We start from the raw sequence: 19908 nt of genomic DNA, 5'->3' as shown, positions 1-19908 counted from the left end.
AAACCTGCTCCCACCCCCATTATAAGTCCTATAATAACTACCCCATAGAGGAAAGATCCAGTCACATGATCTCTCTAGTGACCGGTTTCAGTAGTGAGGAGAGAACGCCGACAATGGCTACAATGCCTATGTGGTGATTTCACCCATAGGCTTACTATGAAGCATCTGTTGTCACCTGTCCCTTCTCTACCCTGAAGCCAGCTCTGGGAGTCGTTCATGTGACCAGACCGGAGTGCCCAAGGAATATGTAAGTTACACTTTTTTTGGGGGGGGGAGGGGGGGGCGGCAAACAACCCTCCCCGGGCCGCCGGTGGAGCAGCACCACCCCCACACGACACTAACACAGCCCCCCCCCCCACGACCACCCGCTGTCCTTACCCTGGATGCAGGCGGTGAAAGCTGCTCAGGTGTCCTCTCCTAGTGACTTTTTCAAGGCCCGTGATCTGGCAGTGGACGGCATCCTTACGTCCAGTTCGGGGCTAGGACCCTGCTCTGGTCTTGATGGCATCAGGACCCCAGACGGGGGGGGGGGGAGGGGAAATGTGGGTGTGCAGATGCTGCAGGGACTGGTCTAGACATGGGGAGGAGGGGGTAAGTGTATCCAGGGCCGTCTTTAATATTGATTGGACCCTGGGCGAACTTTTTTTGGGCCTCCCCCCAATGCAATTTTGCTCTCCATCCCAACATCCCAAAATAACCAAACAAACATACACATAGACTTATCCAAAAAGACTTAAATAATGTAAACATAAAGAACTGGTCCAGGCTCACTGATTGGTTGCTAGAGGTTACTGCTCATCATTACTGCTCACTGATTGATTGCTGGAGGTTACTGCACATCATTACGGCTAACTGATTGGCTGCTAGATGTTACTGCACATCCTTATTGCTCACTGATTGGTTGCTAGAGATTACAGCAGATCACTGCTGTTCACTGATTGGTTGCTAGAGGTTACTGTGCATCATTAACACGTATTTATTTGCGACACATGCCTGCAGAGAAACAATAAGTACCATACTTATGCACCAAAAACATGTCAGCAGATGCAAAATAGGTACCGAACTTACACATCAGAAATACACCAAACACCAACTCAGACATAGAAACATGTCCACAGATATTGGGTCAGTACCATACTGACACACCAGAAACATGTCACAAATTACAGACCTAAGCCTAGTACACATGGTAAAAAAAATTTGTTCAGCCCAGGAGGCTGAATTAAAAAAAATGGAGCAGCTTGTGAGGAGGTCTAACTATTCAATGTTAGTACAGCAATCTCCCCACTGTGCTCATGTTCTGACATGTTCGGACTGCCCTCCCTGAGCACGGAAGGGTTACAACCCCTGTCAATTTTTTTTCCCACCATCTTTGTCCCATTGTGGAGATTTCCCTTCACTTCCTTTCCCCTAGCCAAACAGGAAGTAAGAGCAAATTCCTGCAAACTAAGGGAATTCCTTGGGGACCCCCAAGTCACCAGAACTAGTGTCCCTATTGGAAGATTTCCCCTCTATTACTTTATCTGGGAACAACCCAAAATTTGGGTTTTTCTCTTACTTTCACTTTCATAATGGTAAACAGGACAAATAAAGAGAGCACTGCAAGGGATAAATTATAATTTTCCTGGAGTTGGGCTTTAAAGTATATCCTAAGCCAAAACATTTTTTTGTTTCGGAAAAAAAAAAGGAACAGTCAAATTAATTTTCTCTCTGTCTGTGTCCCAGTTTGAGGATTTTCTATCATTTCCTGTCGCAAGACTCAACACGTAGTGAGAAGAGATCCGTCTTCAAACTAAGGGAAATATTCTCATAGACAGTGGTCACCGAAATGAGATTGCCCCTCTATTCCTGCTCTGGTGACAAATCAAAAGTTTAAAATTACCCTCACCTTCAATCCTGGCGACAGTAGTCACCAGGACAAACAAAGGGGATATTCTCCCCAACGGCAACAAAAATTCTAACAGAGGTTCTAATCCTTCCCTATTCTATCCTAATTTGAGGATGACTTGCTCCACAAAGTTTGCAGCTACAGAGGATAATAAGGTCTTGTTTTAAAACGTAGTTACTGCTTGTTAACAAAGTTTAAATATTTGAATGTCTATAGCCTGCCCACAGTTGTAATGTTGAACACCACTACACTTCCCCTCAAAATGTAAGAGGGTGTTAGGTCCTTAAGGTGATACGAAACCCTAATTTTATTAAGCTCTTTCAGCAGCTGATTCAGTCACGTGCTGAGTATGCAGCTTTATACTTCAATCCTTACCTGCCACATACCTCCCAACTTTTTGAGATGGGAACAAGGGACACCTACCAAACGTATGTAGACAAAGGACACACACCTTGTCATGCCCCCTTAAAGCAGAAATATAAAAAAAAAATGATTTGTTAAATCGACAAGTGCTTTTTTTTTTTACCACTACCATACATCCCAATATTTTGAAATGGGAATGAGGGACACCTACTAGCAAATGTATGTAGGCATAGGACACGCCCCTTGCCACACCCCCTTAAAGGAGAATTAACCCCCAAAAAAGGTTAATTAAATCCACATGTGCTTTTTTTTTATCACTACTATTCCTTTATATTGGCTTTTATAATGTACAAATGCACCAATTTAGAATTTGGGTGAAAGGTTTAGCACTGGGAAACACTTTTTGAAAGATAAAAAGTGCATTTTATATACAACTATATAGATCAGACCAAAATGAGGGACAAATGAGGAGGAAAGAGGGACAGAGGGACATTGCTCCACATCAGGGACAGTCCCTCAAAATCAGGGACAGTTGGGAGGTATGTATGCCTACTGTATGTTCCAGTTTAAGCTGGTGCCTCAGGCTTCCTGTCTCTAGATGTCTATTTTCTCTTGCAGAATCCTATGAAGCCACCCTTGCATGCAGAGACTAGAGCTCTGTCTCCATTTTGCTGTGTGCATCAATAGAAACGCACAGTCCCAAAGCCTAGGATGGCAGGGCACTCCCCTGTTCCTCCCTCCTCCTTTCTCCAAGCCAACTTACTGACTCCAGACTGCTCTATCCAATGTTAAAGTATAACTAAAGGCAAAACTTTTTTTTTTAGTTTTGGATAGAGTGGAGAGGGATTAGAATGCTGTCTGTGCCCCCATTAGTCAGATTCACCATCTCTATTTGTCCTGTTTATGATTATCTTTGAAAGTAAAAAAAAATCCCAAACTTTGCGTTGTCCCCAGAAAACTAATAGAGGGGAAATCATTCAATGGGGAAAAAAAGTTTTGCCTATAGTGCTACTTTAACTCTTTCCTGTGAAGACCAGACGTTTAGGAAAGCTACACTGAGAAAGCAGAAGCCAACAGCTTTCAAAGTTGTAAAATACAAGTGCTGGGGAAAGACGTTTAACAAATAGTTCACTGGGGAATGTTTATTTTATTATGCTCAATGTGTTAACCTAAAAAAATGCTTAGGGCTTAAAGGGGTTGTAAAGGCAGAAGGTTTTTTATCTTAATGCATTCTATGCATTAAGCCCTCCTCAGCCCCCCCTAACACCCCAGGTCCCTCTCTGTCCTGCGATGCCCATGAGTGTCTCAGCCGTCCAAGATTCTCCCTCCTGATTGGCTGAGACACAACAGCGGCGCCATTGGCTCCCGCTACTGTCAATCCAAATCAGCTAGCCAATCAGGTAAAAGAGGGGGCGGGCCCTGGCCAGGGCCCTGTGTCTGAATAGACACAGGAAGCTGTGACTCAGCTCGGGTGCCCCCATAGCAAGCTGCTTGTTGTGGGGGCACTGAACAGGAAGGAGGGGCCAAGATCACAGAAGAGGGACCCGAGAAGAGGAGGATCTGGGCTGCTCTGTGCAAATCCACTACAAAGGGGAAGCAAGTATAATATGTTTGTTATTTTTATAGGAAAAAAAAAAGACGAGACTTTACAATCACTTTAAGAGTGCTTTAAAGTGGTTTTAAACCTCATTCATGCAATTTGAACTAAGCACATACTGTATATCTGCAGTGCTTACTTATTTCTCTCCAAAGCTCTACGGGCAAGTTCACACCATAGAAACGCAGTCCGGATGCGTTCCAGATGCTTTTCTGCATGTGCGTTTTTGTCGTGATCCAGATGCAGTCCAGTGCATGTTTTCCCCCCTCTTTTTTCTTAACCCTAAATAAGGACATGTGTGTTTCAGTGCATTTTTTTTCTGCGTTCTGGTGCGTTTTTGGTGCATTTTACCACATTCCAGTACAGTCCAGTGCAGAATAAAATGCAGCATGTTCTACTTTCTTTTCTGGAACTGGGACTGACCACACTGGTGTGAACTATGACATTGAAAACCATATAGCCTACTATCCATGCATTTTTGATGCAGAAAAAAAAACTCACTGGACTACATGTGGTGTGAACTGGCCCTGAGTGTGGTTTCTCTTTGGTGCTTCATTGCTCTGTTATTAGCATGAGTCACTTCTGACAAGTTCTCTGACCCATGTGATAACATGAGCTAACAATTTGTCGGGGAGGGAGCTTAGAGGGAGATTAGCAGGGAGCTTGTCTATTCATACTACAGCTCTGCATGTTCCTTCGTTCCTCTGCCTATGTGGAGGGGGGTGTCCCTTTCCTCCAATCAGCTCACACACAGTGTAAATGCAGTCTCTCCACCCACCCATATGTGCTACTGAAAGATGAAGAAAGATTTTTAACACAAACTGCACTTTTCAAGGGGTGTAGAAAGGGGAAGACAGCAGATACACAAGTAAAACTTATGTAGGAGGATTTGTTTAATCTCTATATCATCTGAGTGTGTTCAATTCACTGGGTATAGGAGAGGCTTTACATCCACTTTAAGACTAAATCCTCCCCTTGAGTATCAGGCAGTGTCACTGTCAGCTTCCTGGGGCTTTGAAGAATTTAAGGGTCAGTGGGAGGTATTAGGCAGGGTCATTGGGAGGAGTTGTTTCCCAGAGCGGGCCCCTGTTATAATGGGCAACATGATTTTTGTACAATTCACCTTTAAGGGGGCGTGGCAGGGGGTGTCTACATGCTTTTGCTAATAGGTGTCCAGCATTCCCATCTCAAAAAGTTGGGAGGTATGCAGTTAGCCAATCGGCAGAAGGAGGGGCGGGGCCGAATGGCAGATCCATGTCTGAATGGACACACACAGCTGCAGCTCGGCTCGGGTGGCCCCTGCTTGCTGTGGGGGCACTCAATAGGAGGGAGGGGCTAGGAGCGCCGCTGAGGGACCCCAGAAGAGGAGGATCTGGGCTGCTCTGTGTAAAATCAACTGCACAGAGGAGGTAAGTATAACATGTTTGTTTTTAAAAAAAAAAAACTTTACAATCACTTTAAGAGAGGTATAGACTCCAGAGAGAGAGATATCATTTTGCCCCTGTACAAATCATTAGTAAGACCTCATCTGGAATATGCAGTTCAGCTTTGGGCACCAGTTCTCAAAAAGGATATCGGGGAACTGGAGAAAGTGCAGAGAAGAGCAACCAAACTGATAAGAGGCATGGAGGAGATCAGTTATGAGGAAAAATTTGAGGAATTGAATTTATTCTCTCTTGAGAAGAGGAGATTAAAGAGGAAGTAAACCCTGATGGGTTTTACTTCCTTTTTTGTTCTCTGCAAAGTAAAAGCATAATGTGCTAGTATGCATAGTATACTAGCACATTATGTGACACTTAACTGCAAATGAAGCCCGCATCGTCCCCGCTGGAGGCTACATCCATGTTCACCCTTCTTCCTTTCAGGGCCACGGACTCTGGCTAGGTGACTGGCCAGAGTCACGTGACGTCACTCCCGCGCATGCACATGGGAGCCACAAGTCACGGCACTTGCTAGTGAAGAAATGGCACAGAGGGCCGTTTCTTCACAGCGCATGCGTCGATGACATCATCAGCACAGTACAAAGTAAATATCTCCTAAATGGGGCACGTTTAGGAGATATTTACTGTACCTATAGGTAAGCCTTATTATAGGCTTACCCATAGGCAGGGCTTTTTTTCAGGGGGAATGCGGGGGAACGCAGTTCCGGCACCATCAGCAATGAATGTAAGTAATAGCAAGGAGTGCTGGGGTGTGCTGTAGGGTCTATTGATGCTGGTTGCTGGGGAATCTGTTTTTGTATGGAGGTCTGTTGTTGCTGGGTAGGTTTATTGTTGCCAATGGGGGGTGTTATGTTGCTGGGGGGGTCAATTGTTGCTGGGAGGGATCTACTGTTGAGGGAGAGGTCTATTGTTGCTGGCTCTTGGAGGGTCTATTGATGCCGGCTGCTGGAGGTCTATTGTTGCTGGGGTGGTATTTTGTTGCGGGGGGTCCATTGTTGCTGGGGGTGGAGTCTATTGTTGTGTGGGTGATCTATTGTTGCTGGGGTGAGGTCTATCATTGCTAGGGGGTCTACTTTTGTTGGGGTGGGGTTTATTGTTGCTTACTGCACTCTATTTTACTGTTTTTCTTGTTATCATTAACAAATTCCATCCAAATCATTTAGTAGCACAAGATGATACTTGGTTCTGTATTCTCTAAAAGGGTTGGTACTGGGAGGTGGGTAGTTGGTGGAACCAAGGGACAATGCTCAGAGGTGGGTAGGGAGCAGAAACGAAGGGTAACTCAGAAGGGGGGAGTTCCTGCACCTATTTTCTGAGAAAAAAAGGCCCTGCCTATAGGTACTAAGGAACAAAGGAGAGGTTTGGAACTTTATATGAGGCCAAGACCTGGAACGTCAAGTGCCTCCATCTCTATTGGCAGTTGGCATAAGGAGAGAGTTTGGGACTTTGTGTGACGCAAGTGGCCGAATTGGACAACACGAACAGGGAGTGTCTGGTGGGTATAAAATAATAGATAGCCTACTAGTGTCATATCATGTACATAATAACATAGCATGAACCAATTGCATGATAATATGGTTTTATTACATATGAATCACATAGTAAGGAGATAACATAGTAACATGAGGGTACATGACATTAACAACATGATAAAAAGGAAACCACCAGACTCTAAAATCTATGTTCACCCTATTGTATCAGGTCCATGACAGCTTGGTATAGGCCAATAAAAACAACATAATAATATAAATGTTTTGATATCACTCTTGGATTATAAAGCATAATGAAGGCATCTATATAGCTCGACGCGTTTCATGAATAACCTCCAATCTTCAGGAGCAGATGCAAAAATCGGTACCTATAAACATATTGTAAATATTAATGGGCTGGGACCAACTGGGGGAAAAGGCATTATCAGTCCCGGGAGCTGAAGCGGTGAACCCCAGGGGCAAATGGTGGAAAGCCGTCAGGGAACAAACGTTCCTGGGGAGCAGTACCCCATATGACCTAAAATGTGACAATAATAAAAGCAATTGACTAGAGCCCCTGGGGTTCACCGCCTCAGCTCCTGGGACTGATGATGCCTTCTCCCCCAGTCGGTCCCAGCCCATGGTGCTGTCACCTACACTCACAGTTTATCTGTAAGTTACCTATGGGTGATTCATGGTTATCACCATAATTATCTATACCAATCTTTCTCTCACCCCCCCCCCCCTTTTTTTGGCCAGTCATCTTAATTAATTTTACAATATGTTTATAGATACTGATTTTTGTATCTGCTCCTGAAGATTAGAGGTTATCCATGAAACGCGTTGAGCAATATGGATGCCTTCATTACGGTTTATAATCCAAGAGTGATACCAACCAATTTTTTATTATTATGTTGTTTTTATTGGCCTATATCAAGCTGTAATGGACCTGATACAATATGTGAACATAGATTTTATAGTCTGGTGGTTTCCTTTTTATCATGTTGTTAATGTCATGTACCCTCATGTTACTATGTTATCTCCTTACTATGTGATTCAAATGTAATAAAACCATATTATCATGCAATTGGTTCATGCTATGTTATTATGTACATGATATGACACTAGTAGGCTATCTATTATTTTATACCCACCAGACACTCCCTGTTCATGTTGTCCAATTCGGCCGTTTGCTTCACACAAAGTCTCAAACTCTCTCCTTATGCCAATTGCCAATAGGTACAACTTGAAGATGGAATCTCTTTAAGGGGGGATATGATCAACATGTACAAATACATAAGTGGTCCATATAGTGAACTTGGTGTTGAGTTATTCACTTCAAGGTCATCACAGAGGACAAGTGGCACTCTTTACATCTAAAGGAAAAAACAGTTCATCTCCAAATGCGGAAAGTTTTCTTCACAGTAAGAGCTGTGGAAATGTGGAATAGAATCCCTCCAGAGGTGGATCTGGTCAGCTCAGTAGATGTTTTAAGAAAGGCCTGGATTCTTTCCTAGATGTACAGAATATAACTGAGTACTAACATTTATAGGTAGAGTTGATCCAGGGAAAATCTGATTGCCTCTATGGGGATCAGGAAGGAATTTTTTCCCCTGCTGTAGCAAATTGGAGCATGCTTTGCTGGGGTTTTTCGCCTTCCTCTTGATCAACTGTGGGTGAAGGATTGTGAATATAGGATTGTATGATTTTTTTTTTGTATTGGTTGAACTAGATGGACTTGTGTCTTTTTTTTCAACCTGACTAACTATGTATATATGTACCCATGTAAGAGCTGGGATGAAGAGAGAGTAGGATGGTCGAGTAGAGAAGGTGCTTGGCACCCTTGTGGAGTCTGTGCAGCGAGGGTTGGAGTCATTAGTGCTTATCCCGTGACAGGGTGACCTTTTGTCGGAGTACTGAGTGTTCTGCTCCTGGTCTGGACTAATGGCAGTGTAAGGCTGGATTCACACCTATGCATTTTTAGCGCTTTTTGCATTTTGCAGATTTGCACTACAGAATGTGTTCCATAGGAAACCATGTTAAATGGACTGTAGTGCAAATCTGCAAAATGCAAAAAGCACTAAAAAAGCATAGGTGTGAATCCAGCCTAAGGGACTGTACTTTGGAAGCTAAGTCTCTGTTCAGAGAGAAACTGAGAGAAACAGGAAATGACATCATACCCATATAGTTCCGCTAGGAAGAACCTTATATCATGCAAGCATCAAACACAGCACCCCCACCTGGCAGAACTAGTAATCACAGTATAATATATGAGAATGGCTGTTGCACCTATGTCTGTATAAACAGTATGCTAACACTTTTAAATCTAAAAGAGCACATATCACAGATAATCTTACCTTCAGCCAAAAAAATCGTGTTCAGGGCCAACAGGGTAACATTACCTGAACAGCTGGAAATTAATATACTGAAACTTCTAAGAGTCTCTAGATCTACTGAGCACAATTTCCTTTTGTATAAAGTCCCATCAGGTCTCTCTTTGCTTTTATATAAATATTGCTGCATGTATTGTACTTATTAAATAATCCAATGCATTTAGTCAGTGGCTGCAGCAAAGCTAAATACCTATGACGATTTACATACTAAATTGCTGAAGCCATAGCTTCATGGTGGTCTGTCTGCATTACTCCAACCTGTTTGGGCTTGCTGATATCTGTAGTTTCTTTTTTCTCTGCATATGTATACTGTATTTAATCTCTTTTTACTGCTGGAATATGTTCTTTCTTTTTCTCCATATACATACTGTAGGCAATCCCTTGTACCTGCTGGGATTTGTAGTTTCCTTCTTTCTCTTTCTCTCTCTTGCTACACACATATATATATATATATATATATATATATATATATATACCGGTATATATATGGTAGTCAATCTCTTGTACATGCTGGGATTTGCTGGTCCCCTCTTTATTTCTACATATATATATACTGTAGTTAATCCCTTGTACCTGGATTAGTAGTTCCCCACTTTTTCTCTCTATGTATATACTATAGTCAATCCCGTGTACCTGCTGGGATTTGTTGTTCCCCTCATTCCCTCTCTCTCTACAATTATATATACTGTAGTCAATCTCTTGTACCTGCTGGGATTTGTAGTTCCCTTCTTTCTATTGCTCTTTACATGTATATACTGCAGTCAATCCCTTGTACCTGCTGGGATTTGTAGTTCCCCTCTTTCTATGTCTCGTTACATGTATATACTGCAGTCAATCCCTTGTACCTGCTGGGATTTGTAGTTCCCCTCTTTCTATGTCTCGTTACATGTATATACTGCAGTCAATCCCTTGTACCTGCTGGGATTTGTAGTTTCCCTCTTTCTTTCTTTCTTTCTTTCTTTCTTTCTTTCTTTCTTTCTTTCTTTCTTTCTTTCTCTCTCTCTACATATATATACTGCAGTCAATTCCTTGTACCTGCTGGGATTTGTAGTTCCCCTCTTTCCCTCTCTCTGCATAAATATACTGCAGTCAATCCCTTGTACCTGCTGGCATTTGTAGTTCCCCATTTTCTTTTTCACTCTCACTACATGTTTATACAATAGTCAATCCATTGTACCTGCTGGGATTTGTGGTTCCCCTCTTTTTCTCTCTCTCTCTACATAAATATACTGTGGTCAATCACTTGTATCTGCTGGGATTTGTATATCCCCTCTATTTCTCTCTCTCTCTCTACATATATATACTGTAGTCATTCCCTGGTACATGCTGGGATTTGTAGTTTCTCTCTCTCTCTCTCTCTCTATATATATATATATACATACTGTAGTCAACCTCATGTTTCTACTGGAGTCTATAGTCTCCCTCTTTCCGCCGTAGTCAATACCTTTCTACTGTCTCTAAAATAACATCCAATCAACTTTCTAACATAACAGTCACCTTGTGCAATGCAGACATAGGGGGCACTAGAGCTGAAATCCTGATTGTGCCGGTCAGTGCCCAGACCTGGGGGCAGAGCAGGTAGCAGCTGCAGTGAAATGCATGTAAATGTGGGCTCCTGCTCACTTGCCAGGCTGCAAGGCACACACCGGTTCCAGTGGATATGTATATATAGTTAATGGCAGCTGGTACGAGACTTATAATATGGATTGCACCCAGAAAAGGACAGAAATTATGTCAAATCTTTAAAACGATCGTCTTTTGCTTGGCTGAGAAAATGAACATGTCCGAAGGTTGGCGATTTTTGAGAAGAAGTATATCTATCTCACCAACTGGAAAAGGCAATGGGCCATTTGAAGAGAACAGCAACCCACACTGACCAATCAGTGGTCAACTTTTTTTTTTTGTTCTATATGATTTCTCACAGCTCACGGGGTCCAGGGCTTTTTTTCAGCGGGAACATGGGGGGAACGCAGTTCCGGCATCTCTAGTAGGCAATCATTTGTGGCTAGGGAGGTCTATTGTTGCTGGAGGGGGATTTATTTTTTTGGGGGGGGGGGTCTTGTGTTGCTGTGGGGGTCAATGGTTGCTGGGAGGGACCTACTGTTGTGGGAAGGGTCTGGAGGGTCAATTGATGTTGGCTCCAGGGGAATCTACTATATTGTTACATTGGGGGTCTATTGTTGTTGGGGTGGTAGTTAGTTGTAGGGTGGGTCCGTTGTTGCTGGGGGGGCGGATTGATTGTTCCTGTGAGGGATCTATTGTTGCTGGGGGATCTATTATTGCTGGCTGCAGAAGATCGTGCTCAGAGGTCAGTAAGGGACAGAGACAAGAGGTGACTCGGAAGGGGGGGGGGGGTACCTGCACCTATTCTCCCCTTTCTATGTTAATCCACCCTAAACGAATATTTCGGCTCTGGGTGGGTTAAACCACCCGCTTGCTTTTCCTTCCCCTGCAGCTGCCGCTAGAAGAGGGTCTCGCTCCCTCTGTTGTACTTTTCCTTACAGAAAATGCAGCAGAATTGGTCACCGGGACAAATAGAGAGGGTTATAGTCATAGCCCCTACAGCAACAGAACTGGATGCAGCAGGAGGAGTAAGACTCCATACCGTGGGTGTTGGGAGAATATTGCTGCCGGAGTCGTACATCTCTCCAAGTGATATACAAAGCTGGCAGTGGGGGGGGGGCTTGGGGGGATTCAGCCCACCTGCTCTCACCTACAAGTAAAATAACATTTTTGGGTGGAATGATCCTTTAAATACGCCTGCATTGGAATGCGGTGCTACTACTGCCGCAGCTGCAGAGATTATTAATAGATTTAGAACAACGTTTAAGAAATATATATATATATATATATATGTGCTGACGTACCTGCTGGCAAGGTCCCCTGTTCTGCGTTTTGCACGGTCCCTGGGTGGGCTCAGGTGAAGCGAGGGCTGACGGGTCAGGATAAGCTTTGCATCTCTGCGTCGCTGGTCCAGCAGACGGGCAGCCCGAGTCAAGTGCTGTCACTGCAGGCATCTGCTGCGTGCGTGTGTGTGTATGTGTGTGTGTATATGTGTGTGTATGTGTGTATGTGTGTATGTATGTATGTGTGTGTGTATGTATGTGTGTGCGAAGCTGCACTTACTGGAGCAGCAGCCAGCTCTCATCTGACACACGGAGGGGGCTGCTCGTCGACTGACTCCAACAAAACGCATCCAACTCCTTCAGGGGGTGAAAGGCTGCCAGGAGAGAAAGAGAGACAGGATCTCAATCCCATTGGATGGGAGGGAGGATACAAAACACTCACTAATTACTCTGCAGATCTATCATGTGCACTGCCTGCTCTGAGATCCCTGCATCTGTCCTCTGTATGGAAGGGATTCCGCACTCCAAAATAAAAGGGATTGGGGGGGGGGGGGGGGGGGTCACGTCTTAACGTAAAAAAAAAAAAAAAAAAATAGATAAAAAAAAACCTGCATAGTGTACCGACAACCTGTACTAGATTTCTGCATGGACTCCAGAGCTGATGTTTTCATTCTGTAGGGATTGCAGGAAGGAGAATAAAGGAGAACAGTGCAAGGAGTTCACTGGACAGAGAGCTCCCTGCTGGGAATGGACGGTCCAGACTGTATTGGTCGGTTTAAAGCTGAACTCCAAGCAAACAGCTAAATAGACAGATACATACATATATCGGAGATGCCTTACCTGCCAAAGGATTTGTAGTTTGGTCCATCCAGTCCTGTGATTCACACAGCTCTGCCACGCTTCATAGAGCCTTTTCTTGCAGGGCAAGGAACCTGATCTTTCTCTGCAGCCTGTGAATGAACAGTGAAAGGAAAAGCAGCAGACTGGTGAGTTAATCTCTCTGCCCCCTCCTCCTGTCTGTATGGCCTTTGTTAGTACATGATCAACTATCCATCCAGTCCTGACATTTACACAGTTCTGCCATGCAGGGCAGAGAAACTGATCTTTCTCTGCAGCCTGTGAATGAACAGTGAAACGAGAGGCAGCAGACTAAGTTCATCTCTCTGCTCTCTCCTGCTGTCTGTATGTCCTTTGTTAGCACATACGCAACCGTTCATCCAGTCCTGACTTTTACACAGCTCTGTCACACTGCATAGTCCTGTCTTGCAGGGCAGGGGACCTGATCTTTCTCTGTAGCCTGTGAATGAACAGTGAAAAGAGAAACAGCAGGCTGATGAGTTCATCTCTCTGCTCTCTCCTACTGTCTGTTGTAGTACATTTTAATCTGACATACCCCAAACCTCTAGGATGGGTGAGCATGTGAATGCGAATCACTCCCTCTCTACTATGTGACAGCACTGGATGCCTGGCACTGTCACATGGGGATGGGGGATGAGTCCATAGCCCTGTGTAAGTAACCTACATAAAGTTGGTTTAGAGCTTACACACAGGATATATATATATAGAGATATATCTATAGATATATAGATATATCTATAGATATATCTATATATAGATATAGATATATCTATATATAGATATAGATATAGATATATAGATATATCTATATCTATATATATCTATACCTATATATGTACACTATATTGCCAAAACTATTGGGACGCCTGCCTTTACACGCACATGAATTTTAATGGCATCCCAGTCTTAGTCCGTAGGGTTCAATATTGAGTTGGCCCCCCCTTTGCAGCTATAACAACTTCAACTCTTCTGAGAAGGCTGTCCACAAGGTTTAGGAGTGTGTCTATGGGAATGTTTGACCATTCTTCTAGAAGCACATTTGTGAGGTCAGGCACTGATGTGGACGAGAAGGCCTGGCTCGCAGTCTCCGCTCTAATTCATCCAAAGGTCTTCTATCGGGTTGAGGTCAGGACTCTGTGCAGGCCAGTCAAGTTCCTCCACACCAAACTCGCTCATTCATGTCTTTATAGACCTTCCTTTTGTGCACTGGAGCACAGTCATGTTCAAACAGGAAGAGGCCATCCCCAAACTGTTCCCACAAAGTTGGGAGCATGAAATTGTCCAAAATGTCTTGGTATGCTGACACCTTAAGAGTTCCCTTCACTGGAACTAAGGGGCCAAGTCCAACCTATGAAAAACAACCTCACACCATAATCCCCCCTCCACCAAACGATTTGAACCAGTGCACAAAGCAAGGTCCATAAAGACATGGATGAGCGAGCTTGGGGTGGAGGAACTTGACCGGCCTGCACAGTCCTGATCTCAACCCCATAGAACACATTTGGGATGAATTAGAGTGGAGACTGTGAGCCAAGCCTTTTCGTCCAACATCAGAACCTGACCTCACAAATGCACTTCTGGAAGAATGGTCAAACATTCCCATAGACACACTCCTAAACCTTGTGGACAGCCTTCCCAGAAGAGTTGTTATAGCTGCAAAGGGTGGGCCAACTCAATATTGAACCCTACGGATTAAGACTAAGATGCCTTTAAACTTCATGTGCGTGTAAAGGCAGGGGTCCCAATACTTTTGACAATATAGTGTAGGTTATTGTTTGTATTTTTTGGCAATATAGTATATATATAAATTTAGAAATGTATATATGTGTGTGTGAATTATGGCTTTGGTAAAATCCAAATTAGAGTGTTAAAATAATAAAAGCCTGGACACATCTAAGGTTTTTGCTTCTTTGTAGTATGGGATCCAGAAGGGGGGACTTCCCTTTAAAGATGTCCTGTGTTGAGGCACTATAGAAGCTGCCATTGCTGACCCCTGAAAATGCTTGTTCTTTGGCTGTCATGCATATCCAACCACTTCTGTACATTTAGGGCTCAATGACACCTGCAATTTAGGACTGGCAATGGATTCCTTCGGCAAGATTCAACAGATTAATGTGGCTAGGATCACACGGCATGAGAATAATGGTGGTAGGAAAGATTACTCAAACCAATGACACGCTGACAGGAGCAGAGAGGGTCGTCTGACACTTTCTGCATGTATCTGCACATTAAGCGGTCACCTGCAGTTAGGGACAGATGGACGCACACACACCTGTGATCCCAGCCATAGGAATACGCTGTCCAGCTCTGATCACAGTAGGGAATAAGCCCACACAGTCCTAGATCAAATATGCAGATCAAGATTCTGACTTTCCTGATCTTGTTTTAGGTCAGGGTCCCAGAAAGTATAGAAGCCTGGCTGATGGCATTTTCAGAAGATCAGCAATGGCAGCCTACCCCATACCTCCCAACATTTTGAGATGGGAATTAGGGACACCTACTAGCAAATGTATGTAGGCATAGGACACGCCCCCTGCCACACCCCCTTAAAGGAGAAATAACCCCCCCCCAAAAAAGGTTAATTAAACCCATAAGGGCTTTTTTTTCACCACGACTATTCCTTTATATTGCCTTTTAAAATGTACAAATGCAGAAATTTAGAATTTGGATGAAAGGTTAAACACTGGGAAACACTTTTTGAAAGCTAAAAAGTGCATTTTATATACAACTATATAGATCAGACCAAAATGAGGGACAAATGAGGAGGAATGAGGGACAGAGGGACATTGCTCCAAATCAGGGACAGATGAAGGTATGGCCTATCCTACTAGCCAACATATCTCTCTCCTTAAAGGCATTACTGCAGCATCCAGTAATTTAAAGAACTGGTTTCCCCATCCTGTCCTTTCTCTGTTCTCTCAGCTTAGTACATTTCATTATGCAAACATGAAATTAGCAAAGGTCAGCACGCCATGGGGTTGATTTACTAAAGGCAAGTGCACTGCAAGTACATTTGAAAGTGCACTTGGAAGTGCAGTCGCTGTAGATCTGAGGGGGACATGCAAGAAAAATAAAAAATAGCATTTTAGCTTGTACATGATTGATAAAATCAGCAGAGCTTCCCCTCATTTCAGATCTTCCCTTCAGATCTACAGCGACTGCACTCCCAAGTGCACTTTCAAGGGGTTGATTTACTAAAATTGGAGCACTCGGAATCTGGTGCAGCTGTGCATGGTAGCCAATCAGCTTTCAACTTCAGCTTTTTCAATTAAGCTTTGGCAATAAAACCTGGAAGCTGATTGGTTTCTATGCGGAGCTGCACCAGATTTTGTACTCTCCAGGTTTAGTAAATCAACCCCTATGGGGACAGGATGGGGAAACCAATTCTTTAAATTACTAGATGCTGCAGTAATGCCTTTAGGGAGAGAGATATGTTGGCTAGTAGGATAGGCCATACCTCCCAACTGTCCCTGATTTGGAGCAATGTCCCTCTGTCCCTCATTCCTCCTCATTTGTCCCTCATTTTAGTCTGATCCATATAGTTGTATATAAAATGCACATTTTATCTTTCGAAAAGTGTTTCCCAGTGCTAAACCTTTCATCCAAATTCTAAATTTCTGCATTTGTACATTTTAAAAGCCAATATAAAGGAATAGTAGTGGTAAATAAAAGCACTTGTGGATTTAACCTTTTTTTGGGGGTTATTTCTCCTTTAAGGGGGTGTGGCAGGGGGCGTGTCCTATGCCTACATACATTCCCATCTCAAAATGTTGGGAGGTATGGGATAGGCTGCCATTGCTGATCTTCTGAAAATGCCATCAGCCTGACTTCTATGCTTTGTGGGACCCTAACCTGAAACCTATGGGGTCGATTTACTAAACCTGGAGAGTACAAAATCTGGTGCAGCTCTGCATAGAAACCAATCAGCTTCCAGGTTTTATTGCCAAAGCTTAATTGAACAAGCTGAAGTTGAAAGCTGATTGGCTACCATGCACAGCTGCACCAGATTCTGAGTGCTCCAGTTTTAGTAAATCAACCCCATAGTGCACTTGTAGTGCAAAGTAGATTTGCATTTAGTAAATAACCCCAACTGAATGGGACATTTTTCGTACGTATGTTTCTAGGTGTTTGGCTCACATTTGATGCACTTGTAGCAGCGAATGTTCCCAAATTCATTGATGATTCTCTAGGCCAGCATGGATCAATAGGGATATTGGGAATTTCTCAAAAGAGCAAACTGTTCCATGGGATTGTAAGGTTTGTATGCCATTCCTAGACATGTGTGCTTTATACCGGTTCTCCTGCTTTGATGGTAAAGTCTCTCTCCTGTGTCAGCACAGTGCCTGACATGCTTGGAGCTTGGCCAGGTGATTACCAGTAGTGTGTCCCCCTGATTAATGCTGCATCGCACTGCACAGGACATAAATCTTAGGTGGTCCAGCAATTAGAAAAGCCTTGGGCTGTCAGATCAGGAGAAGAGTCTTCCATGCCTGGGGGTGAATGATGGCCTTCATCTCCTCCTGGGATGACGGATGTGACCTGCTAGTGACAACCTCATGAGTGGCTTGACAGATCCTGCATCCTGATTATTCAAGTCACCCTGTCACTATGGGATGAAACAAAACTAAAGGCAGCCTTTAAAACAAGAAATTGTAGGCTTATCCTTCTGGGTGTGTCCAATACCTGCTCCCCCACTGCATGTTGTGGTTCCTCCCAACAGCTGTATATCCTATATTGAAGTAGGAGCTGCTGGGAGGAACCACTGGGGGGGGGAGTGTCAGATACAGTATCTTGATCTACAGGCTGCCTTTAGTTTTGTCTTGAAAATATAGTGACAGGATCACTTCAGAGTGGACTTTCACTCTTCTTTTTTTATTATTGTTCCTCTTCCTCCTTCCCTATAACACAATTGCAAAAAAAAAAAAAAAATTAAAGTAAATAGACTTTTTTCTAGAAAAATTCAGGTCTGTAATTCCCACCTAGGAAAGGATGAGGTACCCAGACCCCATGCGCAGGAAGATCACAGGTCATCCTGAGATACATTGCAGTGTTTCTGTGCATCAGCATGGTCCTGACTTTTCCAAGTAACGCACCCTTGGTGGCAGCTTGCAGGATCTTGCACATGTGTAGAACTGATGCAGGGTCTCTCTGCCAGTTTGTGCATGCCCAGGCAAACATTAGCTCTTCATTCACACAGTGCCAACAGATAAAGGTGATATACTTTTGTAGCACCAGGTAGGTGCTAGAAGAGAGTTTAGTTTTTGGGTCTTTCTGCTTACCAGGAAGATTGCCAGGTAAATTTAGATGCTCTCTGCCTACCAGGGAGCAAGGATCCATTGGTAAGGTCTGCTCATGGTGTTCAGGTCCCGCTCATGTTGTCTGAATGTTTCACACTGGTCCAATAGGGAGACATATTGGAAAGTGAGAGGAAACCTGACAAATGAGGCACAGGCATTGTTACAGCCCTGGCTATTGGCAGAGGAAAGTGCCTCGGTCATAGCTCCCAACTGTTCCTGATTTCGAGGGACTCTCCCTGATTTGGAACAATGTCCCTCTGTCCCTCTTTCCTCCTCATTTGTCCCTCATTTTGGTCTGATCCATATAGTTGTACATAAAATGCACTTTTTATCTTTCAAAAAGTGTTTCCCAGCGCTAAACCTTTGATCCAATTTCTAAATTGCTGCATTTGTACATTTTAAAAGCCAATATTAAGGAATAGTAGTGGTAAAAAAAAGCACTTGTGGATTTAATTAACCTTTTTTGGGGTTAATTCTCATTTAAGGGGGTGTGGCAGGAGGCGTGCCCTATGCCTACATACGTTTGTTAGTAGGTGTCCCTCATTCCTATCTCAAAATGTTGGGAGGTATGGCCTTGGTGCATGCTTGTTGACTATATAAATGCCAAGGGCACGTGTGCTCGGGGTCTTCAGCTGGAGAGCGGAGTCCCAGAGGGAGGGGGTGGCTGCCCCTCCTCTGTAGAAGCTGCCATGCAGCCTTGGGTGTCTGACCGGAGGGCCTGAATCTAAGAATAGCTGCAACCCAGATGTCCTGCAGAGCTGACTGGAAGGGAGACACCCTAGAAAGGATCTGCTTCAGCCTACAGGGAGTACAGATCTGTGTCTTGGGACCCGTCCTGTGAGGACCATCCCTTCAACTAGTAGAGTCAGTGGACGGTGTCAGTGAAAGGGGATGCGAGTGAGTGTCCTGAAAAGGAACAGTTTCATCAAGTCAGAGCAAGCAAGGACTTATTCTTCCCATACAAGTATTGTATGATATAACAGCAAGTCTGTTACCACATCTAACCTGTGAAGTCGAGTGAGAGTTGTCCCCATGTGTAATTTGTTGCAGTTGGAGTATCCCACTATTCCCTTCTCCTATCCAAGTTCCATCAATACATACCAAAAAACCCAAACCCCTGGGTGATTATTATCAACGAGCGGATGAGAGTACGGGCGGTTGTGTGAAAACCCCTAGTAACTGGTGGCAAGATAAGAAGGGTAAAAGCCCAGGGAAGTCTACACACAGCAATCCATACAGGGGCAGCGCCACACTTGAATAAAAACACAAGAAATAATTGTTTTTTAAATAATTTATTCAATAACAATAGCAGTAGACATAATGGTGTGCTGTAGAAAACATAAGTACACCCTTGACCTCAGAAGCTGGTATTGCCCTCTTAGCAGTAATGACTTCTTGTAGGTATTTCAATATTCTCCACCAATTTCTGACATTAAAGTGGAGTTCCACCCACTTTTACAACTCTTCAGCATCCCTCACTAAACTGTGCACTGTAAACGAATTGGATATTCTTTTATTTTTTTTCTCAGCGCCTACTGTATATCTGCTGTATTCATTTTTCACTTCCTCCTCCCTGGCCAAGGCCCATCGCATCATTTCCTGTTTGCAGTGCCTTCTGGGAAGGGCCGGCAACTTCCTCTGACACTGCCGTTGCTATGGAAACCTGACCTGAAACCTATTACACTGCTTGTGCTGCACTGAGCATGTGCGAGATCTGCAAGGATGAGATGCAGGAAGAAATACAGTCTGGCTTCA

The 19908-nt window shown here is 43.8% G+C and overlaps 1 protein-coding gene across 1 annotated transcript in view; it reads right to left on the bottom strand.

Moving 5' to 3' along the window:
• Window positions 1-12155, bottom strand: part of LOC141148742 (testis-expressed protein 2-like) — a 102859-nt gene extending 90704 nt beyond the window's left edge. Inside the window, exon 1 of the mRNA XM_073636451.1 lies at window positions 12020-12155. The gene's annotated coding sequence lies outside the window, so the exon portion shown is untranslated. The remainder of the gene's footprint in view (window positions 1-12019) is intronic.
• Window positions 12156-19908: the final 7753 nt, after the last annotated feature.

This window comes from Aquarana catesbeiana, linkage group LG06 (assembly GCF_042186555.1).
Source record: "Aquarana catesbeiana isolate 2022-GZ linkage group LG06, ASM4218655v1, whole genome shotgun sequence".
Taxonomy (NCBI): domain Eukaryota; kingdom Metazoa; phylum Chordata; class Amphibia; order Anura; family Ranidae; genus Aquarana; species Aquarana catesbeiana.
This window is presented reverse-complemented; position numbering and strand designations above follow the sequence as displayed.